Here is a 23,533-nt window from a genome sequence, read left to right as displayed (position 1 = left end):
AATTTTTTGGCTTATAAACAAATAGCTTTGTTTAATAATAAAAAAATTAATTTTTAGGAATGCAGATAATTTAAAACCGGTATAATTTGACTTAAACTTTCAAATGCTGTCAGCAGAATTGCTATTTTATTTTTTAATCAAAAGTTATTCGCGTTAAAAATTGCAATTTTTCGATTTTTTGAAAGTTCACTGCGTTATCTCGAAAACTATGCATCCTACGAAAAAACTTGTAAGAACATTTTTTGCTTAGAATTACCCACAAAATAGGTACAAAAAAATATATTATTTTGCGAAAAATCGATGTTATGTAATTCCTCAAGTTCTTTGTTTATAACAATCTTATCGACATCCGGATCAACTGTTATCCAAAAAAATCGTGTTCTACGGGTCAAAAAATACATAAAAATCTTGGGTAAGTCCATCAAAAAATTGTTTAAACCTTTAAAACATTGCTGAGGCTGCTTAAATAATCCGATTTCAATTCTGTAAAGTGTATTAGATAGGTGGAGTACTTCTTTATATGTAAAAAAATTGACAAATCTTTGTATGTTCTAGTTTTTGTTGTGCAAGATTTTAAAAAATTTTAATTTTTTAAAAAAGGTTTAGATTGCAAAATTATTATTCAAAATCTAGTAAGTCAATTTTAATGAAACTTGGTGTACGGTTTTAGCACATTACAAAAATTTTCTAAGCGAATTAGGAAGGTTCCAAGTGTAACCTAAGTGATGGAAAATCATTGAATAAGGACAGATTTGTTTTTGCCCCCTTATTTTATATTTATTGCTATTCTGCAGCAAGGGTGATAAATTAAGACATTTTTAACCAATCGCATCTGATAGAAAATTTAATTATCTTTGTTTTATTCCTATACGACTTTGTTCCAAAATGAATCGTTTTAAAGTTATAAGCAAAAAAAGTAGAAAAAAAAAACGAAATTTTTTGAAATTTTTAAATATTTTATTTTTTTTATTAATGTTCCGGGCATATTTGAGAAAGAGCATAAATCAATTATTATTAACGAAGTTATCACCTAACTTTATCCGCAAAAATCTGAATGCCACTTCTCACATCCACCTAAAAACAGATCCTTACTGGTCTATAAATGCCAGTCAACTTTGACCGGTTGTATATCAGGAACCACTCATAACAATTAAACGTTTTTTCTTTTAAAAGAAGCGTCCTGCCGCTTTTTTTCCAATAACGTTTTCACGATTTAATTTAATTTAATATTTTTCGAGATATTCTATTTGTTTATAAGCCAAAAAATTGTTTATAATTTTAAAATATTCCTGAGGCCGCTTAAATAGTCCAATTTCAATTCTGTGAAGTACATTAGATAGGTACAGTATTTTTTATACAAAAATCATACTTATTCTTATGTATCATAATTATTATGGTTATTATAGCGACCGTAAATTTTTAATTAACAATTCAATTGTTGCTAAACTGTTCACTCAATTTCCATTCGCTTATGGAATTATAATCTATACGAAAATAGCTTTTATATTACCAAGTTATTTAATTATTGATAAAGAATTACTTATCTAAAATTTTAGTTGAAAATTAAAGATTTTGTTGCAAAAACCCGCATTTTCCGGGGAAAATTTTCGTCGAAGTAAATCGGGAAAAACACGTCTCTATGCAGAATTTAATTACGGTGAATTTTTATTTGGGTGTTTTTGGTTTAAAGTTAAAATCTTTGGAGTTATAGAGCAAAAATTTAAAACGATTTTCGGGCGCCATTTTGTTTATAAAAAAAGTAGCACACTATCTGCGGACTTTGCATACCTATATTATTAATATATACAATCATAAGATTCGATTCCAGCAATAAAATTGCTGGTAAATAACTTTTCCTTGAATTTTGCTAATTAGCCCAGAGTATCAAATGACTTTAAGGATATTATAATTACCCTGGCCCTTATACCTACCTTTAAAATAAATGTCGCTTTTTGTCATTTTCAATAACTGAGCAGACTTATTCGACAAATGAAAAATAGCAATAAATAGCTTACAATTCATTTTATCTGTTAATGATAACATATCTGTTAGTATATAAAACTAATATAATATACTGAATTCGCTCTACCGAGATTCAATTTGACATAGGAATAGGAAACATACAACACAAAAATTCCTACCTCACACTATTAACTGCTAAAATCAACTTAATCTTTCATTAAAAAAAGAAGAATTATTAGAAATAGTGGGAGTGTCTACTAATCTCATAAAATTTTGTAAAGTTTATTTCTACAAAATATTTTTATTTTGTACAATAAATCATTTTCTCATTTGTTATCAATACATTATAATGGTGTAAATAAATAATTATTGATTAGCGTAAGGTTTATGTTATTTTTATGTCTGTTTACTATTAATAATATTGGCTATGACCAGGTGCGTTGGAGAGTTCGAATCTCACCAGGGTCAGGAATTTTTTCATTTATTATAAATTAATAAATGAAAATAGTTTCTGCCCTTGTGGGATCGGTACTCACCGGAGGGACCGCAGACGTTCGGATACAATTAACGTCTCTTTGCAAAGACAATGACGTCGACTTTACAAAGTAACAAGACACTTACTCAACACACACACTACACATTACACCTGAGTTAGTGATAAGTTATACAATTACGTGGCTAAAGGTTCTCGTTCTAAACCAAGGCCAGAATCAGAGAAAAAAAAAGTGCGTTGGTTGTGTAGTAAGTTCCAGTCACTTCTGACAACTGAATTTCCCAAAAAAGAAATTACTAACGTCAATGTCAAAGTAAATCTCGATAGAGCGAATTCAGTATAGCAGACTTGTTGATTGTCATGTGACTAATGTTGATTTTCCATCAGAATTTCCAGAAATTAATACAATTTATGACAAAATAAAAACAGAGTAATGAGCAATGGATTTGCAGGAAAAAAACCCAATGGTTGCCCAGAATACATATAATTTTTAGGATATTATATTTTAATAACAGTAGTAGGATAACTATTTGATAACTTATCATATTTTACTTAATATAGGTAGGTAGAAGGTAGGTGAAATACTATCTATAATTTTGAACTCAAAACAGCGGAGATGAAAACCCTGCGAAAAATTGATGGTAAGACACTATCGGACAGAGCTAGAAGTACATATATATGACGGAGATGCAAGGCGGAGAACATTAATAACTGGGTAAGAAACAGAAGAGTAGAATGGAATGACCACATAAGCCAAATGACAACGAATAGAGTAGTAAGGACAGTGAGAGACAGTTCCCCAATAGGAAGACGATAAGTGGGAAGGCCATGAAAACGATGGAATGACAACTTACTGGAAGCACATTGAAAAAACAGACAGAGTCCTATACAAAAAGAAGGAGAAGAATTTTGTTCTAAAAACTTGTTCTAAATAAAAAATAAAATAGGTACATAAGCAACTATAGTATTTTTACTACAAAAACGTTATTACGTAGGTCAAAATTTTTGACGTAAGAGAACTGTCAAAACATTAGAAAGTGACTTTTCATATTGCCGTGTTTATAATAAACATAGCAATAATGAAAAGTCACATTCTAATGTTTTGACAGTTCTCTTACGTCAAAAATTTTGACCTACGTAATAACGTTTTTGTAGTAAAAATACTATAATAATTTTATTTGATGTAAAATTAGTTTTCATTATCATTATTTATGGTAAAAAAATAACATACAAATAATGTTCTTCTCATTTATATATTTATAAATCTTCCCTCAGATAGTTCAAAGAATAGATTATTAACTATTCAATGAGCAGTTCTGTAGGAATGTTTATATCAAGATAATTATCTTTCTTTTACTATGCTGAATAAATAATAAATATATGAGGTCATTGAGCAATATAATCATGTATGTTTCTCACATAAGTAATTCATAGTCCATAGATTTTAGTGTTTCTAAAAATGAAATAGTAATTAGTGCTTCAAATACCTCAATTTAAAAAAAATATTTCAGACCTGCAATTAAGTGGTTAAAAATAGGATTTTGTATACTTTACTTTAGGATGAGCTTTACCAAATGCCAGTGCATGTAATAAAATTTGTTACTGCTAGTTATGTTTTGGTTGTCTGAAGTAAATCATTGCATGTAAAATACAAAAATTGCATGATTATCCCATCCCCAGATGTGTTTATTTTGGCAAGAAGTAATTCCTTCATTATTTAAACTATATTTGCAGCTTACAGAAACAGTGTTGGATTACTTAAGTAATATTTTTTGATAGTAGTATCTTCATTAAATTAATTAAATGAAATTTGTGTTCTCATTTAATTCGCATGTTGATGTATAATTAGGATAATAACTAGGATAGTAAATCGTTAAATTCTAGGATAGGCATAAAAAACAATAAAAACAACGAATTACGGCATTGGGCTAAAATATATCATACTTTTTCCATAATGCTACACACGAAATTATGCCATGAAAACTGTCGCAGAAAAGATAAATTTCAAAACAAAGGTTAACAATAATCGATGATTAATAACTTACCTAACCTAACTTCTGGCACAGTGACACACTTAACACAGGTAAAAACAGTATCATTAAAGACAAATCAACTCGTTTTGCATATTATCCTCAAAATTTAACGCCGGTTTGTATTTATTAAATAATAACAATGCAAAGCTGCGATGAGACTAGATAAACTTGGTAAAATAAAAATGAAAACAGCAAAATGTGTAATGGAATAATGGTAGGGGAGATTCAAGGCGATGTTTCTTCTTTTCAAGGCCGTGGTAGAAATCCAATTCAAGTAATTCGTAATCTATTTTGTATTATGGCGCAAACTAAGGACAGGTTTATTTATTTACATTGATTAATTTTTAGTGCACTACTGATAAGATTACGAAGTTCTTAAAAAGGGGCAGATAGCAGATGTTAAGATCGCTGATGAATATGGGAGAAGCTATTTATAGTTTCAGTATTTTTACAAAAAACGTAAACAAATTTTATTTAGGTATACTTTTGCTTTTTAAAACAATTTTTTGAGTTGAAAATTTGATAGGTATTGTTTTGAAATTAGTATTTGGCAAATGCAAAATAATTTAAGATGTGGATGCACGCAACCAACACTTCAGAGAGTCTTGAACTGGCGGACAAGTTCAACTCAGGACTCACATGATGACTTGTCTATAGTCCAGGACATTTAGCACTAAAAATACCCTAATAAATCGAATTGCGAGACTTGCAACTTTTTGCATTGTGTTCAGGATGACGTCAGGAAAAAGTCTCCTATACAAAAATGTGTGGAAATGGATAATTGCACTTTAAGGGCCGGTACTTATTTATATCCTGATTAAACACCGATTATAGTCCAGGGAAATAAGATTTTTCTCGTGACACATCCCCCTCCAGGCCGAAACCAAATTTTTTGAGTAGTATGGACATCTATATTAATAACCTATATGTTTCCTGCAGCCGATTTTGATGATATACATAGCTATAAACAAATGAAGATCAAAAAACGCTAAATTTTCGCTTTTCTCGTCTATTACTAAAAACTGAAGCATTTTTAACAAATTTGAGAGGAGGAAACTGAAAAATCATATAAAAAACTTCAATATGGCGTTCACTGCATATGTCTATCCTTATTTGTTGCTTAGAAAATTGCAAAATAAATCATAAATTTTGAGATTTTATAAATGTTCATAACTTATGTAAAAATTAAGTTAGAACTTTCTTATTAAACGAAATGCTGAGACTTCTGGTGCTTAAATTATATTCTATATTTCAAAGCAATTAGTCAAATAGTTTAAAAGTTATTTAATTTGTTTATCCAAATTAATTTTTTTTGCAACACTATAAGTCAGAAAAGGATTAGGTTACAGTAATACTCCGGACCAAACATTTTTAAGTGAATAAAACCTGCAGAGCAAGTGCAAGTCAAAAAACAAGGTTAGCTATAAATAAACAAAACAATTAATTATTTAATCCCATAGGAAGGTAATCGCTGAACAATTTTTGGCGGTGTTGCCAAATCTGAAAAAGCACGGAGAAATAGGGAAGGAAGAAATAAATACCTTTTTAAATAGGCCAGTATAAGAAGGGCAAAAATCTCCACGAAGTCGATTCGTTTTTTTTTGCACTTACCGCAGACAGCCAAATTATTTGTGTGTAAAAATATACTTTAGTATCTAATTGACTACGATTGAATACCCAGAGTCGGTTCTAGGAGGATACGAAAAAATAAAAGAAAAAGAGAGAACGAAGCAAGTCAAGCCAGCTCCCATACGGGCTGAGGGCTGAATTGCAGTAGGTTTTCGGCGGTAACCGTGCGGGAGACGCAAACTTTGTGGAAATTCTCCTTAAACCCACAGTCAAATAGTAACAACATGGAAGAATTCATAAAGGATTTGCGAGAAAAATTGGACAGAATGGAAGCAAGGGATACGAGAATAGAGCAAAAATTGGATGGAATCCAAGAAGAGCTTAAAGAATTAAGAAATCAAAACCAGGAGCTCAAAAAAGAAAATATGCTACTAAAGCAAGAAATAAACCAACAGAGAAATAGAATGGAGAAAATCGAGAGAGAGATGAAGAGAAAAAACCTAATTATATACGGTCTTGAAGAAACAGAAAATGAAGATACCCAAATGTTGTCAAACAAAGTGCAGGAAGTCATGAACAAAATGGAAGTACATTGCAGAGCAGACCAAGAGACAACAGAAATTAGAAGATTAGGCGGTAAAACTAACAACTCGGAAAGACCGGTCCTTGTTGAGCTAACAAGTGGAAGTAAAAAAACGGAAATCCTAAAGGCAAGCGGGAAATTAAAAGGAACACAATGGTTCGTGAATGAGGATTACCCAAAAACCATCTTGGAACAAAGAAAAATACTATTAAAGCACACGAAAGAAGCAAGAACAAAAGGATATAATGCGAAGATTAAATATGACAAGCTAATAATAAACGGAGATGAATACGGAATAGAAGAAGTCAAAACATGGTCAACGGATGAACAAAGAAAGGAAAATATTGCAGAAACTCCCATAGATAAAACTAGAGCCAGAACAATGAGTGATAGATCTCCACACACCGAAAATGACCAAAGAGAAAAAATGATGAAAGTAACCCATCCAACAAAAAACTAAGATTAAAACCAGAACAACATACGGAGACAACATCGCGCGAAATGGATATGAGTATGGTTTTGCAAACAGACAAGGTGGGGAGAAATAGGGTAAATAGCAAGAAAAAAAGAAATAGAAACAAAACTTGGAAATCAGTAGAAGGAGAAATTGATACAAGGGAAAACATATTTATAGGTTGTTGGAATGTACGAACAATGGCGGAAATAAGTAAAGCACATCAGATAGCAACAGAAATGGGTAGATACAACATAAGCATACTAGGGATCAGTGAAACTAGATGGAATGGGTCAGGACGAATCCAATTACAGTGTGGAACTACTGTCATCTATTCTGGTAAAGATATAAACTCAGACAAAGAAAAAGGGGTGGCATTAATGTTAAATAAAGCATCGGCCCAAGCATTGGTGGAGTGGGAGAATATCTCTGAGAGAATTATATGGGGAAGATTTCAAAGCAAATTTAGAAACTTAATAATAATTAATGTGTATGCTCCAACAAATCAACAAGAAGATGAAACAAAGGAAGAGTTCTACGACCAGATGTATATGTTGCTAGCAAAAATACAAAAAACATATAAACGGGATATAAAAATCGTTTTGGGGGATTGGAACGCCAAAGTAGGATCTAATAATAATGGAAAGGAACATGTAATGGGGATTCATGGCATGGGAGAAAGGAATGACAATGGCACGAGATTAATAGAACTTTGCTCGACAAACGATATGATGATTGGGGGAACATTATTCCAACATAAAGATATCCATAAAACAACATGGACGTCACCAGGAGGATAATTTAAAAACCAAATTGACCACATTCTCATTGAAAAGAAGTGGAAAAATTCCTTACAAGATGTGAGAGCAATGAGAGGAGCCGACTGTGCATCAGACCACGAATTAGTGAGAGCAAAAATAAAAATTAGCCTCAAGGCAAATTATAAATCAAACAAAAAACATAAAAAATTCAATACAAATAAATTAAGAGACTCTAGCATAACAAACAAATACCAAAAAACGTTGGAGAGGCATGTGGGGAACTTGGAACAAGTAGGAAAATCTAGCATTGAAGGTATATGGGAAATATATAAAAACGCGTACATGGAAGCAGGGAAAGAGATATTAGGGTGCAAGGAGAAAGCTGATCGACCATGGATAACGCTGGACACTAAAACAAAAATCAAGGAAAGAAGAGCAATCAAAACTGAATTGATCAAAACAACAAACCGGATAAAACAAAAAGAAATGCAGGAAAAATACACAGAAAAAAATAAAGAAGTTAAAAACAAGCCAGAACAGATAAAAGGCTGTATATGGAACAAATGGCAGAAAAAGCAGAGGAAGCAGCGATAATGCATGACACAAGGACACTTTACGCAATAACCAAAGAAATTAAAGGGGGCAAGAGCCAGCAAAGAACGAAACTTATGGGGAAAGAAGGAGAAACACTCACAAGTCAAAAAGAAATTGCCCAAAGATGGACGCAATTCTTCGCAGAACTCTATGAAGAAGGAATTGAATCACAAATAGAGATGGAAGAAACTGAGAGAAACGAAACATTAATCAAAAGAAACGACGAATTTACGAAGGACGAAATAAGGTATGCTATAAACCTTTTAAAAAACGACAAAGCGGCTGGTGTTGATGGAATTCCCGCAGAACTGATAAAATCACACTTAAACTTCTCAGTGGATATGTACTACTTACTATTTAAAAAAATTTGGATCGAGGAAAAGATACCAAAAGATTGGGGTGAAGGAGTTATAATAAAGCTACCAAAGAAAGGAAATCTCACACTATGCGAAAACTGGAGACCAATCACTCTTCTCACTGTAGCTACCAAAATAATGGCCAGAATAATATTGGAGAGAATTAAAGATCCCATAAATGAAAAATTAAGAATTAACCAAATAGGATTCAGACCGAACAGTTCCTGTATTGACCATATAAATACCCTAAGAATCATCCTGGAACAATCAGCAGAAATGAATCAGGAAGTTTATATCAACTTTGTAGACTTCGAAAAAGCGTTTGATTCAATAAATCGTAATATGATGTGGAGGATATTAAAACTCTATGGAATACCAGACAAATATATAAGAGTAATAAGGCTTTTCTACGACGAATGTTTTGCCAGAGTTGAACATGAAGGGGAACTATCCCAACAAATAAGCATCAAAAAAGGAGTAAGACAGGGCTGTGTCTTGTCACCGACATTGTTTATAATAGTCATAGATTGGATAATGAAACAAACTGAAGATAAAAAAACAGGTATACAATGGTCACCATTTACAAAACTAGAGGATCTAGACATCTAGAGTTCGCTGACGACATATGTCTCATAACATCAAACAGACAACACATGCAAAACAAAATCACCAGATTGAACAACATAGCAAAAACAACCGGCTTAAAAATAAATCCGAAAAAAACGAAAATACTATCAAATGGGGAAACGAACGGAAACGATATATATTTGGAAGGGAAACAAATAGAAGAAGTAAAAGATTTCTGTTATTTGGGCAGTCTGCTAAACACAACAGGAGGCACAGAAAAGGACATAACACAAAGAATAAGCTTAGCACAAAACGCTTTCAACTCTTTGCGCAAGATATGGGCCTCGACAAACATCAGCAGAAGAACAAAGTTACGATTATTTGAAACTAATGTAAAGTCTGTCCTGTTATATGGAGCAGAAACATGGAAACACCATAAAAAATTCTTTCAGAAAATACAATCCTTCATTAACAGGTGCCTACGTATTATACTGAGAATATTTTGGCCAAACAAAATTACTAATGACGAATTGTGGAGAATAACAAATGAAGAAAGGATAGAACATACAATAATAAAACGGAAATGGAAGTGGATAGGACACACCTTACGAAAACCAGCAACAAATATTGCTAGACAAGCTCTACATTACAATGCTCAAGGCAAAAGAAGAATGGGTAGACCATATCATACGTGGAAAAGAACAATAGAGAAAGAACTCAAAGAAAATAATTTAACATGGAACGATGCAAAAAAGATAGCAAAAAACAGAAGAGAATGGAGAAAACTAGTAAACAAAATTGGACGGAACTCAACAGATGATGCGTGGGACTAGCAACCTCACCATCATTCCTCATGCTACTTGAAACGCCGCAAGGTGCCCTTTGCTCCACTTGGAGATGTATGATATATGATGATGAATACTCCGGACAGTTTATGAAAGAAGAAGATTTATGCTATTAACCTAATTTAAAAAAAATGACAAACAATGATTATAAATAGCGTAAAATTATTTTGCAAGATCATGTCGATTTTTTGCTTATAAACAATTAGAATAACTTTTTAACTGTTACCTGTAGAAAAATTATTTTTCCATATTTAGAAAGACTAAATTTTTATACACATTTAGAAAGAAAACAATTGTCCTACGACAATTAGGGACAAAGTTAGCCCCCTTCTTTTTTTAATTCACGGCAGCTTTGTTTATAACAATTTAGAAATAAAATTAGCCGCATTTGAAAGAACATACTTCAAAGTTTTAACATACCAAGTATACAAAAGATTTGCTTTCAAGGAAATCGTCCACAAAGCTTAAAAATGTGGCCCTTAAAATCGGCCGGCGTTGATACTTGGGATAGCGATGAGAGGGGGGAAGGAGCTGTTAACTGTATCTCTGGTTCTCGATTATTTATTTCGTTGTTTCTTTTTTTAATTTGTATGTACTTTTTACGTACATTACGAATATGCGTTATTTAAATAAACTAATTGTTATATTCAACACAAAATTTGTTTAAACAATTTATTTTCAATTTGTTTAAACAATTTATTTTCAATTTTTTTAATAATATTTGATGTAACTTTTATTGTATTGTAAAACGTACATATTAGTTATACAGGGCGTAACAAAAATACAGGTCATAAATTAAATCACATATTCTGGGAACAAAAATAGATCGATTGGTCCTAACTTACCTTAATACAAATGTGCACATAAAAAAAGTTATAGCCCTTTGAAGTTACAAAATGAAAATCGATTTTTCCAATATATCGAAAACTATTAGAGATTTTTTATTGAAAATGGACATGTATCGTTCTTATGACAGGAACATCTTAAAGAAAAATTATAGTGAAATTTTTGCATCCCATAAAAATTGTATGGGGGTTTTGTTCCCTTAAACCCCCCAAAATTTTGTGTACAACCCAATTAAATTATTATTGTGGTACCATTAGTTAAACTCACTGTTTTTAAAACTTTTTTGCCTCTTAGTATTTTTTCGCTAAGGCAGTTTTTATCGAGTTGCGGCTTCTTTTTTAATATGTTTACATAAAAATTTTATGGGGGTTTGTTCCTTTACACCCCTCAAATGTTTGTGTACGTTCCAATTGAACTATTACTGCGGTACCATTAGTTAAACACAATGTTTCTAAAATTTTTTGTCTCTTAGTATTTTTTCGATAAGGCACCTTTTATCAAGATGTGGCTTTTTTTAATATGGTTCAAAATATACCTAAAAATGTAAATTATAAATAATAAATTTTCATACGATTACCAAGTCTTCATAATCGTACTTAACCATATTATACAAATATCTGGTGGATTTGACGAATATTTAAAATATCTCAATAAAAACTGACTTTTCGAAAAAGTACTAAGAGGCAAAAAATTTTAAAAACATTGTCTTCTTCTTCTTCTTCTTCTTGTAATAGGACTATGTCCTGTTTCTTCTGTTACAGTCTTTGCTGCGATCCGGAGCTCCAACTCTCGTACCATCGTTTTTTGGGTCTTCCTATGGGTCGCTTGGTGTTGGGCTTCTGTGTTTTCGCCCAATGCGCCATACGTTCAGGGTTCATCCGATCTACGTGGTCCCTCCACATGCGTCGTCGCGCTCTTGTCCATCTCACTACGTCCTGAACGCCTAGCTCTCTCAATGTGTCTTCGTTTCGTACTCTATCTCTGAGTGTGATACCTCTTATGGATCTTAGGGTTTTCATCTCTGTTGTTCTCATTATCTGTTTGGTCTTTGTTGTCTCGGCCCTTGTCTCAGCTGCGTATGTCAGTACGGGTCTAACACATGTCTTATAAATGCGGACTTTGCTTTCGGTGCTCATATATTTATTCCGCCAGATTATATCCCTCAGGAAACCAGATATTCTCGCTGCTTTCATTGCCTGCTGTTTTGATTCTTGCCACAGATGCCTGTCGCTAGATATTTCCACACCTAAGTATCTGCAATCCATTACCTGTTCGATTATATGGTCGTCCACTACTAACTTACATCTAATTGGGTTCCTGGATATTACCATCGATTGGGTTTTCTCTTTGGATAGTGTCAGGTTATACTTTTCGGCGGTTATTTTGAATTTTTGTAGTAGGCGTTGTAAGTCATCTTCGTTTTCGGCTATTAAGATTGCATCATCTGCGTAGCAAAGTATTCTCATGGTTCGGTTACCCATTTTGTATCCCTGATTCATTATGTTAACACTACCTATAACTTCATCCATTATTAAATTAAATAGGCATGGACTGAGGCTGTCCCCTTGTCTAATGCCTGCATTGATTTTGATTTCTTCCGTGAGCCCGTGTGTGGTTTTAATTCGTGTTTTGTTGGATCTATTGAGCTCTTTGATTATGTGTCTATACCTCTGACCTATGTTTTTCTTTTCGAGGATAGTGAGCACGTCCTTCAATCGTACTCTGTCGAATGCTTGTTTCAGATCTACAAAGCATGTGAACATGGGCTTGTCGAATTCTATTGATTTCTCAACTAATTGTCGCATTATGAAAATAGCGTCTATTGTAGATCTGTTTGGGCGAAAACCCTGTTGTTCTTCCGATACACCGGCTTTCTTATATATTTTTTGGGATAGAATTTTTGTCAATAGTTTTGATGTAGAATTGAGTAGTGTAATTCCTCGGTAGTTCGTAGGATCTGTCTTTACGCCTTTCTTGTAGATGGGTATTGTTATACTCTCTCTCCATTCCTCTGGTACTGCCATGTTGTTTACAATTTTTTTGAATAATGTTGTTATCTCTTCTATTATTTTTGTACCTCCGTATTTGTACAAAACATTGTGTTTAACTAATAGTACTACATTAATAATTTAATTGGAACGAACACAAAAGTTTGGGGGAGTTTAAAGGAACAAAACCCCCATACAATTTTATGGGGTGTCAAAATTTTACTATAATTTTTTTGTAAGATGCTCCTGCCATAAAAATACCACATGTCTATTTTCAATAAAAGATCTCTTCTATATATTGGACAAAATCGATTTTCATTTTGTAAATTCAAAGGGCTTTAACTTTTTTTATGTGCATATTTATACTAAGGTAAGTTAGGTTCAATCGAACTATTTTTGGTCCCAGAATATGCGATTAAATTTATGACCTGTATTTTTGTTACACCCTCTAATTATTATATTACTAATCCTATTAAATTATTCCTAAATCTAAAATTGGCTTATACTATTTAAATTGAAAATAAAAACTCTCAAATAAACTAGGATTTATTTCTTGATAAACATGCTACTAGATAAACGAAAAATGAAATGTAACAAAATTAGAGAGAGGATAAAAAGAACAAAATTATTTTCAGAATTTTTTTTGCAATATTGTAATAATTGTATCTTACAACATTGAAAGTTATAATTTTAAGATTGCAAAAAAACAAAAATTAAGATATTTCATACATTTTGGTATGATAGCAAGACCAGTGGCGGATCCAGCATCATTAAGAGGGGGGGCCGATTGCCTAAATTTCTATATACAGTAAAACCTGCGTTACCGGCCACCTGCTAAAATCGGCCACCTACACTAGCGGCCAGTTTAAAAATTCCCCAAACCAATTATACGTAGACTACAAAAACTGGAAATACCGGTCACCTTTCTATATCGGCCAATGGTTCTTTCAATTTTAGTGGCCGTTACTGACAGGTTTTACTGTAATAACAATAACAATAATAATAATTTGGCTTTAAGAATACGAAGACAATGGAGAATGCAAAATACCCTAACAATATCGATTATTATGTCTACTACTGGAGTCATTCCGAAGAACCTCCTCGAAAACATAAAAAAGCTGAGTCTCTAAATGAATATCTTTATAAGACCATGCAGAAAGCTGTACATATTACTCTCGGCTCGACTGCCAGATGTGTATGAAAATTGTTGGGAGATACTCCAGCCAGCATACCACGTCACCTAGGTCTCGATAACACGGAAAAAGTCACACCAGAGCTCAATCTTTTTGTTACCGCAGGTATTGGGATAAGTAAATTTTCCTCTTAGAGGGAGTGTGAACAGTATGGCTAAATCTGGATAATAATAATTATAATATAAATAATCATGTAGGCGTAAAAATGTAGATAATACAAAAGTATATTTAAAATTTTTTAATTTTTCATACAAAAATGAAATCATTTCATTTTATCTAAGTACTTAATTTGTAATAACATATTGATAATGAATAAAAAATTGAATCAAAAAATATGAAAAAAAAAATTTAAGAAACGCTTTTCTTTAGTTACGATTGACCAAAATTAAAAGTATTATAAAAAAATCAACTAAAAACCAAAAAATAATAAAAAAATGAAAAAATCTTACACATTCGTCAAAGAAAAGCATGGTGCGTCTTGATCGAATAAACGGTTTTCGCCCCACGCTTTTCTTTAACGAATGTGTTAGATTTTTTCAAAATGTTTTATTTTTTGGTTTTTAGTTGATTTTTTTATAATACTTTTAATTTTGGCCACTCGTAACTAAAAAAAACCGTTTTTTAAAAAATGTTTTTTTATATTTTTTTATGTGTTAAAGACATAGGTGTTAAAGAGATAAAGAGACAGAAGAACTTAAAATTACAAATTGGAAAAATAAAGCAGCAAGGAGGAAAGAATGGAAAAGAATAATAAACCAAGCCATGGGCCTTCTAGGCCTGGAGCTCTGGAGAGCTAAACTATATGTATATACAGGGTGTCAAAAAAAGCGGAACGGTCGAATATTTCGCAAAATGAACATCGGATCGAAGAACTGAAAAATGCCTTTTCAGTAATTTTTAAAAATCTATCGAATGACACCAAATACGACCCCCTACTCCACCCCCTGGAGGTGGGGTATAGGCTCAATTTAAAATCGTAAATGGAAAACCCCTGTTTTTATTGAAGATTTGAACTTCTTACGTAAAAGTAAGCAACTTTTATTCGTGACATATCTTCAAATTCTGGATAGATGGCGCTATAATATATAGAATATAGAAATAGAATAATAAAGAAATAGTCTTTCTCGAGCAATACACTTCCAGATAAAAAACTAAACATCACGTGTTTAATATTTTTGAAAAACCTACCGAATGGCATCCTGTCGTGTTTGGTGGTATTCGATAGGATTTTGAAAAATATTAAACTTGTGTATTTTGATTTTTCATTTGAGAGTGTTTTTAGAGAGATTAAACCATTTCTATAAATTACCTATGGTATCACGATTAATGGTTTTCCGATTATAGCGCCATCTATCCAGAATTCGAAAAATGTCTCGAATAAAAGTTGCTTACTTTTACGTAAGGAATCCAAATCTGCAATTAAAACTGAGGGTCTCCATTTAATATTTTAAAGTTACCCCCATCCCACTTTCAGGGGGTCGAGTGGGGGGTCGTGTTGGGTATCATTTGATAGATTTTTAAAAATTATTGAACACATATTTTTCATTTTTTCGATTCGATGTTCATTTCGCGAAATATTCAACGGTTCCGCTACTTTTGGGTTGGGACACCATATACATAATACATAAAGTTGATGAAAGAAAAATAAATATAATATGTAGTGAATTATCATTAATATTAAAAAAAAAACCTACAAAATGAGACTTTATAAGTTAACAACTTACAGTAGTTTCGGAAATGTAATAATGAATTAAACGAATGTAATTCTCAAAAAATCAAAATAACTACTTTTCTTTTTTCAATGCAAACAAATTCAAGTCTAAATAGTTTTAATGTTATTTCGTAATGGGAAAGTACATCATGTGACACCTCATTTAAAAGCGTTTGAAATACTGTTTACAAAAATGTATAATACCTACATGCGCAAAATTTTGGTCAAATGCTTTTTAAACACATTCATTTTCTTCGAATCCTGAGAAAGCTAATACGAGAATTTTTGAAAAATTTAAACGCAGAATAAAATACCTATTAAACTATTACCGATGGCCGAAAGTCCATTAGAATAAACAAAAGGTTTCTTGTGAATGATATAGGTATTTGAAATTAAAAATCATACTCAATTTTCTCTTCTTTTTCACCCCTGTAACTTATTAAAATAAACATTATAGAAGTTTTCAGGGACTTTCGTCCCTCGGTAATAATGTAATCTTGCATTTTGTGTTTAAATTTTAAAAAAATACTTATTAGTTTTCTCAGGATTATAAAAAAATGAATGCATTTAAAAAGCATTGGACCGAGATTTTGCACAAGCATTACCTATACATTTTTGTAATCACTATCTCAAAAGCTTTTAAATGAGGTGTTTAAAATTTAATTCATTACCATAATTTTATATGTGGATGATTGCATCCCGCGACATAAATGACTATCTATCGTACTCGTGCATAAATACTCACGTCTGTCAAACGTGATATAGAATAAACTTATATAATATATAAGACATACATTTCATGCATATATACCTAAGACATACCTTTTTCCATAAAACTCTCGAAAGTAGAATTGGTATTTACTGCATCATCGTTTAGTTGGTATCGGACACACTGAAAAATCGCATGACTTGTTTTGAATGCTCTCAGAACTTAAATTTGCTCCAAGATCAGTAGGTGTCAGTCATAGTATGATCTATCTGATAAGATATATCTTGTACATATTTATTATCTTCATTACTATTAATATTATCACTATCACCCAAATTACGTTGATTTTTAACAAAATAATCAGCTATATTGCGTCATTTGAATTTTTACTTTTCAAGTTCTCGGTAGAAGCTTATTTTCGTTTATTTGACATTTTATAACTCTTCGTAAATCACAAACTATATTAATATAAAAAAGAAGAATAAACTCAAAATAATATTAATCACTCTAACAATTTACAAACTAAGATCTGTACGAATCAGTATGTTACTTGCATCAGAGATGTTACTTACTTGCATCGAGACACAAAATACACTAAAATGACTAATAGACTAATAATTAATAAGCAAAGGGTGTTTTTTTCGTGGTCAGCAATCGGCGTTTGAACATAATACATTTATATTTTCGGCAAATTAATATAGTTTTGCTGAGCGCGCTATTTTCGAGAGATTTTCGAAGAATCCGTTATCTGCAACCGATTTTATAATTATACGAGAGTGGACATGCTTAGGTATGCGTTCACAGTATATATAAGTACATTACATATTTGTTTAAATATGCTTATTGTAATCATTTTTAATTCTTAACGTAGGTATACCTAAGAATTATAAATTACTCATTTCAAAAAAATATATTTATATGTAATTCATATAATATTGTAATTTTAAATCATGTATAGTTATCCATTTGAAAAATAAATGAATGTTTTTGTAATCTTTATACAGTAAAACCTGTCAGTAACGGCCACTAAAAATGAAAGAACCATTGGCCGATATGGAAAGGTGGCCGGTATTGCCAGTTTTTGTAGTCTACTTATACTTGGTTTGGAGATTTTTTAAACTGGCCGTTAGTAAAGGTGGCCGATTTTGGCAGGTGGTCGGTAACACAGGTTTTACTGTATTATAATTAAAAAAAATAAATCACTTGGGTTGAGAGGGGGGGCCGATCGCCCCCATCGCCCCCCCCCTGGATCCGCCACTGAGCAAGACTATTAAAATAAAATTAAAGGAGGTTTATCTAGGAATACTTGTATTTTTATGAAAAACGTAACAATTATCAGTTACCCATTTATTATAAGTTTTTGTAAAGTCAAGTGCATATGATCCACTCCTATAAGTGCCAACAAAGTCATCCCAAAAATATCGTAAAAGAATTTCCAAAAATTGTTTACACAATTTACATAGTTAATTAAATAACCACTTTATTAACAAAAAACATATCCGTAACGTACGCAAAGAGTACATACAGATTAAAAAAAGAAACTCCAAAACAGATAATAGAGAAAGATTGAGGTTTTGATAATCGAAGTCCATAAACTTCTAAATTTATATCTCTGTACTAACGAGTACTCGGTGCAACCAGTTTTGCAAGAGCAGATAGTTTATTTTAATAAAATATCTGATATAAAGGAGATCTGTTGATCGGATCGGCACTAACGGTTCTTAGCTTAATTTCCAACCCCAATCAATTACGTTTATCTCTTTTTTGGTGGTTCTGTAACTTCAGTTTTTCATTCATCTAATAGCATCTTTACTTAAAAAATAAAACCTAGTTTATTTGAGATTTTCTGATTTCCATAGACCAATACTATTTTTAGAAACCATCGAATGGGATAATTTGTTTTTTCATACTTTAAATTATTACTAAGTTTAATAAAAACTATGTATTATTATATTATTCATAAATATGTAGGTTTTGTGATTAAAATTACTTCAAATTTTATTAAAAAAAATTGAAAAAAAAATTGTTTAAACAAATTTGATGGTGTATATAACAATTAATTTATTTAAATAATGCATACTCGTACTGTACGCAAAAAGTGCATACAAATTAAAAAAAGAAACGTCGAAATTCATAGGCGAAAACAAGAGATACAGCTAACATTTCCTTCCCTCTTCTCATCGATCTCCCAAGTTTCGAGGCCGGCCGATTTTAAGGGTCACATTTTGAAGCTTTGTGGACGATTTGTTTGAAAGTATATATTTTTTATATTTGGTACATTAAAACTCTGAAGTATGTTCTTTCCAATGTGACTGATTTGATTTCGTAATTGTTATAAAGAAAGCTGCTGTGAATTAAAAAATGGGGGGCGACAACTTCGTCCCTAATTGTCCTAGGACAATTTTTTCTTTTTTAAATTTGTATAAAAATTCAGTCTTTCTAAATGTGAAAAAATTATTTTTCTACGGGTAACAGTTAAAAAGTTATTCTAATTGTTTATAATCAAAAAATCGACATGTTTTTGCAAAATAATTTTTCGATACTTGGAATTATTTTTTGTCATTCTTTTTTAATTAAGTTATTAGTATAAATCATCTTCTTTCATAAACTATCCAAAGTATTATGTAACTTCATCATTTTCTGACTGATAGTGTTACAAAAAAAAATTAATTTGGGATAAACAAATTAAATAACTTTTAAACTATTTGACCAATTATTATGAAATTTAGCGTATAATTTAAGAACCAGAAGTGTCAGCCATCCGTGTAATAAGAAGATTCTAAGTTCATTTTTACATAAGTTATGAATATTTATAAAAACTCAAAATTTATGAATTATTTTGCAATTTTCTAAGCAACCAATAAGGATAGACATATTCAGCGGGAGCCATATTGAAGTTTTTTATATAGTTTATGAGATTCTTACTTCCAAATTTGTTTAAAATGCTTAGCCATTTGGCAATAAACGAAAAAAGCGAAAAGTTAGCGTTTTTTTATCTTCAATTGTATATAACTATGTATATCATCAAAATCGGCTGCAGGAAACATATAGGTGATTATTATAGATGTCCACACTTCTGAAAAAATTTGGTTTCGGCCTGGAGGGGGTTGTGTCACTAACAGGCTATTTTTTTTCCTTATTTCTCTGAACTATTAACCGGGGTTCAATCGGAACAGAAAGTACCGGCCCTAAAGTGCCTAAAATGCATCCAAAAGTGCATCCTCGATGCACCTGGTGCCCAGGATTACTGCTAAGGCACATCAATTCGAGTTTCGATTGTTTTCGGCATTTTGTTTTACAGTTAAATGACTATATTATGGTAGGGGAGCCCAAGCGGGGATTTTTTGCAGTTGCTCGAGCGCGTTAGATTATCACATATGGGGAGAAACCTTGTACCATGTAAATGTACCTATACCTATACCATAATTGCTCTTAATACAGGGAAGTTCGTTAAAAGGGGGTCCGAAAAAAATCTATCCTTAGAAAAAATCGAAATCGTCAGATTAACATAAGTATGTACATGCAAAACAGTGTATATTTAAAAATCTGACTATTTGAGCGAGGCACGGGCGTAAAGAAATGGGCGGGTCCCAAAGTTTCACAAAAAAACAAATATTTCACGAAATGAACGTCAGATCGAAAAACTAAAAATACGTGTTCAATATTTTTCAAAAATCTATCGAATGTTACGATCCCCCGTGGAGAGGGGTTGGAGGTAAGTTTAAACTTTTAAATACGAACCTCGCGATATTTTGCGAAATGAACATCAGATCGAAAAACTGAAAAATACACGAATTCAATATTTCTGAAAAATCTATCGAATGACATCAAACACGACCTCACGAAGATCGTGAGGATCGGAGAGCCCTCATTTTTATTGCAGATTTGGATTTCTTATGTAAATATAAGTAACTTTTATTTGAGACATTTTTGCGAATTATGGATAGATGGCGCTATAATCGGAAAAAACGATTGTTGGAAATGGAAAATTATATTAAACAATAGAAAGTCCCCCACTTTATGGAAAACTTTACTTTTTTTGGTTTTAGGACCTACTCTTCACAACCCACTAGGTTTCCATAACGCTCGAGTAACTGCAAATTTAGTATACTTTCCTCCCCTACTATTACGATTACGTAAATACAATTTTATAAGTAAACTGCTGATGTTGGTTTCAATTTCTTAAAAAGTCGTTTGCACTAATTGGCGGATCTACAGGAGGGAGTTAGGTTAAACACCCCCTAAAAGATCAAAAATTAAAGATAAAAATTGTTGAAATAAGTATAAAAATATATAGTCCGTCCGCTATAACTTTTCCCCTGCGTACGATTCAATTTCAATCAAATTAAGTCAAAACATAAATTGAAACGAACGTCGATGTGTATAGACATTTTGTATACTGTATACATACTATATACTACACACATCGGCGTACGTTTCACTTTCTGTTTTGACTTAATTTGATTGAAAATGAATCGTACCGCATGGGAAAAGTTATAGCGGACGGACTATATGTACCTATTAGCTGAAGTGAAACTCAAAACCACAGACAGACAAATTCAACCCAATAAACCCGCTAGTTAGAAAAATTAAGGAAACTCAATGCATCTAAGTAATAATTTATGTCTTTTATGTATATTTCTATGTCTTTTGGTTGGTTTTTTATTGGAAGTCCCCCCTCCCCCCACCCAAGGAAAATGTATAGATCTGCCACGGGTACACCTTTGTCGTGGATGTTTGAGATATTCAAGAACGTAACTATTTTTTCTTTTTGCTAAGATTCTCTGTAGACTCTTAAGGTCTACGTCTTCAGGATTTCTGATAATGTCTAAAAGTTTTAGGTATATAGTTTAAAGTCTTTATCTTCTTCTTCTTCTACGGCACTACAGCCCAAATTGAGCCTTGGCCTCCTTTATTTTTTGCCTCCATCCTTGTTTGTCTGTGGCTGCTCTTCTCCATACACGGACTCCCAAAAGGGCTTGTGTGTCGCTGTTTACTGTGCTTTTCTAGCGCTTTCTTGTAGCCTATCCTCTGGCATTCTTATCACATGTCCGGCCCATTGCAATCTTTGTATTCTAATGAAGTCTGACATGGGTGCTCCCTTATAAATTTGATAAAGCTCGTTGTATCGCAGGTCCCTTTTTTCCTCACAGATCCTAGTATTCTCCTCAGTACTTTCCTTTTGAATGTGTCGAGTTTGTTTTTGGATATTTCTTTCGGGACCCAGGCTTCACTGCCATATTGGTCGAATTAAGGTTTTATAGATTCTCATCTTTGTATTTTGGTGAACACTTTTAGATCGAAATATATGGGAGAGGGCAAAATAAGCTATGCCTGCGTTATTCTCTTCGCTATTTCTCCATCTTCTGATCCGTCGGCATATATTTCTACTTCCAGGTATGTAAACTTTCCAACCATTTCAATGTCATTTTCATGTATAATGTTTTGTGGGACTATATTATTTCTTCTTGTCTGTGTCATGTAATGAAATTAAATTACGTAGGAGTAGAGATCACTAGTGACAGGAATATAAGAACAGAGACCACAACACAAGCAACAAAAGCGGCAAGAGTAAGTGGTTGCCTCCGAGAAACCATATGGAGAAACAAATATCTGACCACGGAAAGCAAAATAAAAGTATACAAGACAACAGTAAGACCTATCCTAACAGATGCAGAGGATACAAGGACCGATACAAGAAAGACGAAACAGCAAATCAACAATATCGAAATGAAAGTATTAAGATCAATAGCGGGCATATCATTAAGCTACAGACAAAGCAATAGAAGTATAAAAGAACGATGCAAAATTCAAAATATTAACAGGGGGATAAAAACAAGAAAGAAAAACTGGAACGAACATGTAAACCGAATGGAACCAGATAGATTAGCGAATGTCTGTAAAAACAACAAGCCGTATAGCAGAAGACCCGTTGGAAGGCCACCGAAAAGGTGGAAAGACAATGTACAGTCAACAACAACTGAAGCAGAATAAGAGGCAGATAAACAGGAGTAACCTAGTAGCGCGAAGAAGAAGAAGAAGCGGTGGTTTTTTATTCGTATACATGCCTGAGTTTCATCCATTGTGACTTTAATGAGTCTAATTAGCTTGTCTGGTATTGCCAATTCAGCCCATATATAGTATAGTTTGTCCCTTTGAGTGGGTCGTATGCCTGTTTGAAGTCTACAAACACGTTGTGAATATCAATGTCGTGTTCCCATGATTTGCTCAGGATCTGCTTGACTGTAAATATTTGATCCAGTGTTGATCTCCCCCGTCCGAAGCCCGTCTGATACTTTCCAATAATATTTTCTGCTAGTGGTTGGAGCTGCTGGTTTATAATATACGTGAGGACTTTATATGCAGTACATAGTGGAGAAATTCCACGGTAGTTTTTGCACTGGAGTTTGTCCCCTATTTTATAGATCGGGCATACTATACTTTTCTTCCAGTCGTCGGGTATTTTCTCTTCTTGCCATGTCTTTGATGAGCGCGTGGATGTGACTTGCTAGGTGGTCGGCGTGGTCCCCACCTACCTTATACAGTTCTGCTGGTATTTTGTCAACTCCCGGGGCTTTATTGTTTCTCGGGGCCTTAATAGCTTCGAGAACTTCCTCTATGGTTTTGAGCTTCTACCTACTCCATTCTGTACTTCATTCTCTTCTACGTAGTTCGTACCCATTTCATCTTACATGTCTACTCATGTTCCAAGTAGGGTCTGACAATAATGCCCATGTCTTTGCGACTTTCTGTTGATCACTGATTTTATTTGCCCACTTTCATCTTTACATAGACTTGTTCGAGGTTTATACCCACTTTTATCTTTTTTATGTATTCGTAAGCCCCTCTAATTTCGTTGTTTTTGAAAT

The 23,533-nt window shown here is 32.6% G+C and overlaps 1 protein-coding gene across 3 annotated transcripts in view; it reads right to left on the bottom strand.

The window, feature by feature from the left end:
- LOC114330442 (calpain-B) overlaps positions 1-16,904 on the bottom strand; it is a 510,388-nt gene extending 493,484 nt beyond the window's left edge. Inside the window, exon 1 of one of the 3 annotated variants that reach the window (XM_050652714.1) lies at positions 16,778-16,904. The gene's annotated coding sequence lies outside the window, so the exon portion shown is untranslated. Of the gene's footprint in view, positions 1-4,500; positions 4,835-16,777 lie in introns of those variants that run through there. The other 2 variants (XM_050652713.1, XM_050652715.1) reach the window with 2 other exon arrangements.
- Between the last annotated feature and the right edge of the window lie 6,629 nt (positions 16,905-23,533).

The sequence above is a fragment of the Diabrotica virgifera genome, chromosome 6 (genome assembly GCF_917563875.1).
Source record: "Diabrotica virgifera virgifera chromosome 6, PGI_DIABVI_V3a".
Taxonomy (NCBI): Eukaryota; Metazoa; Arthropoda; class Insecta; order Coleoptera; family Chrysomelidae; genus Diabrotica; species Diabrotica virgifera.
This window is presented reverse-complemented; position numbering and strand designations above follow the sequence as displayed.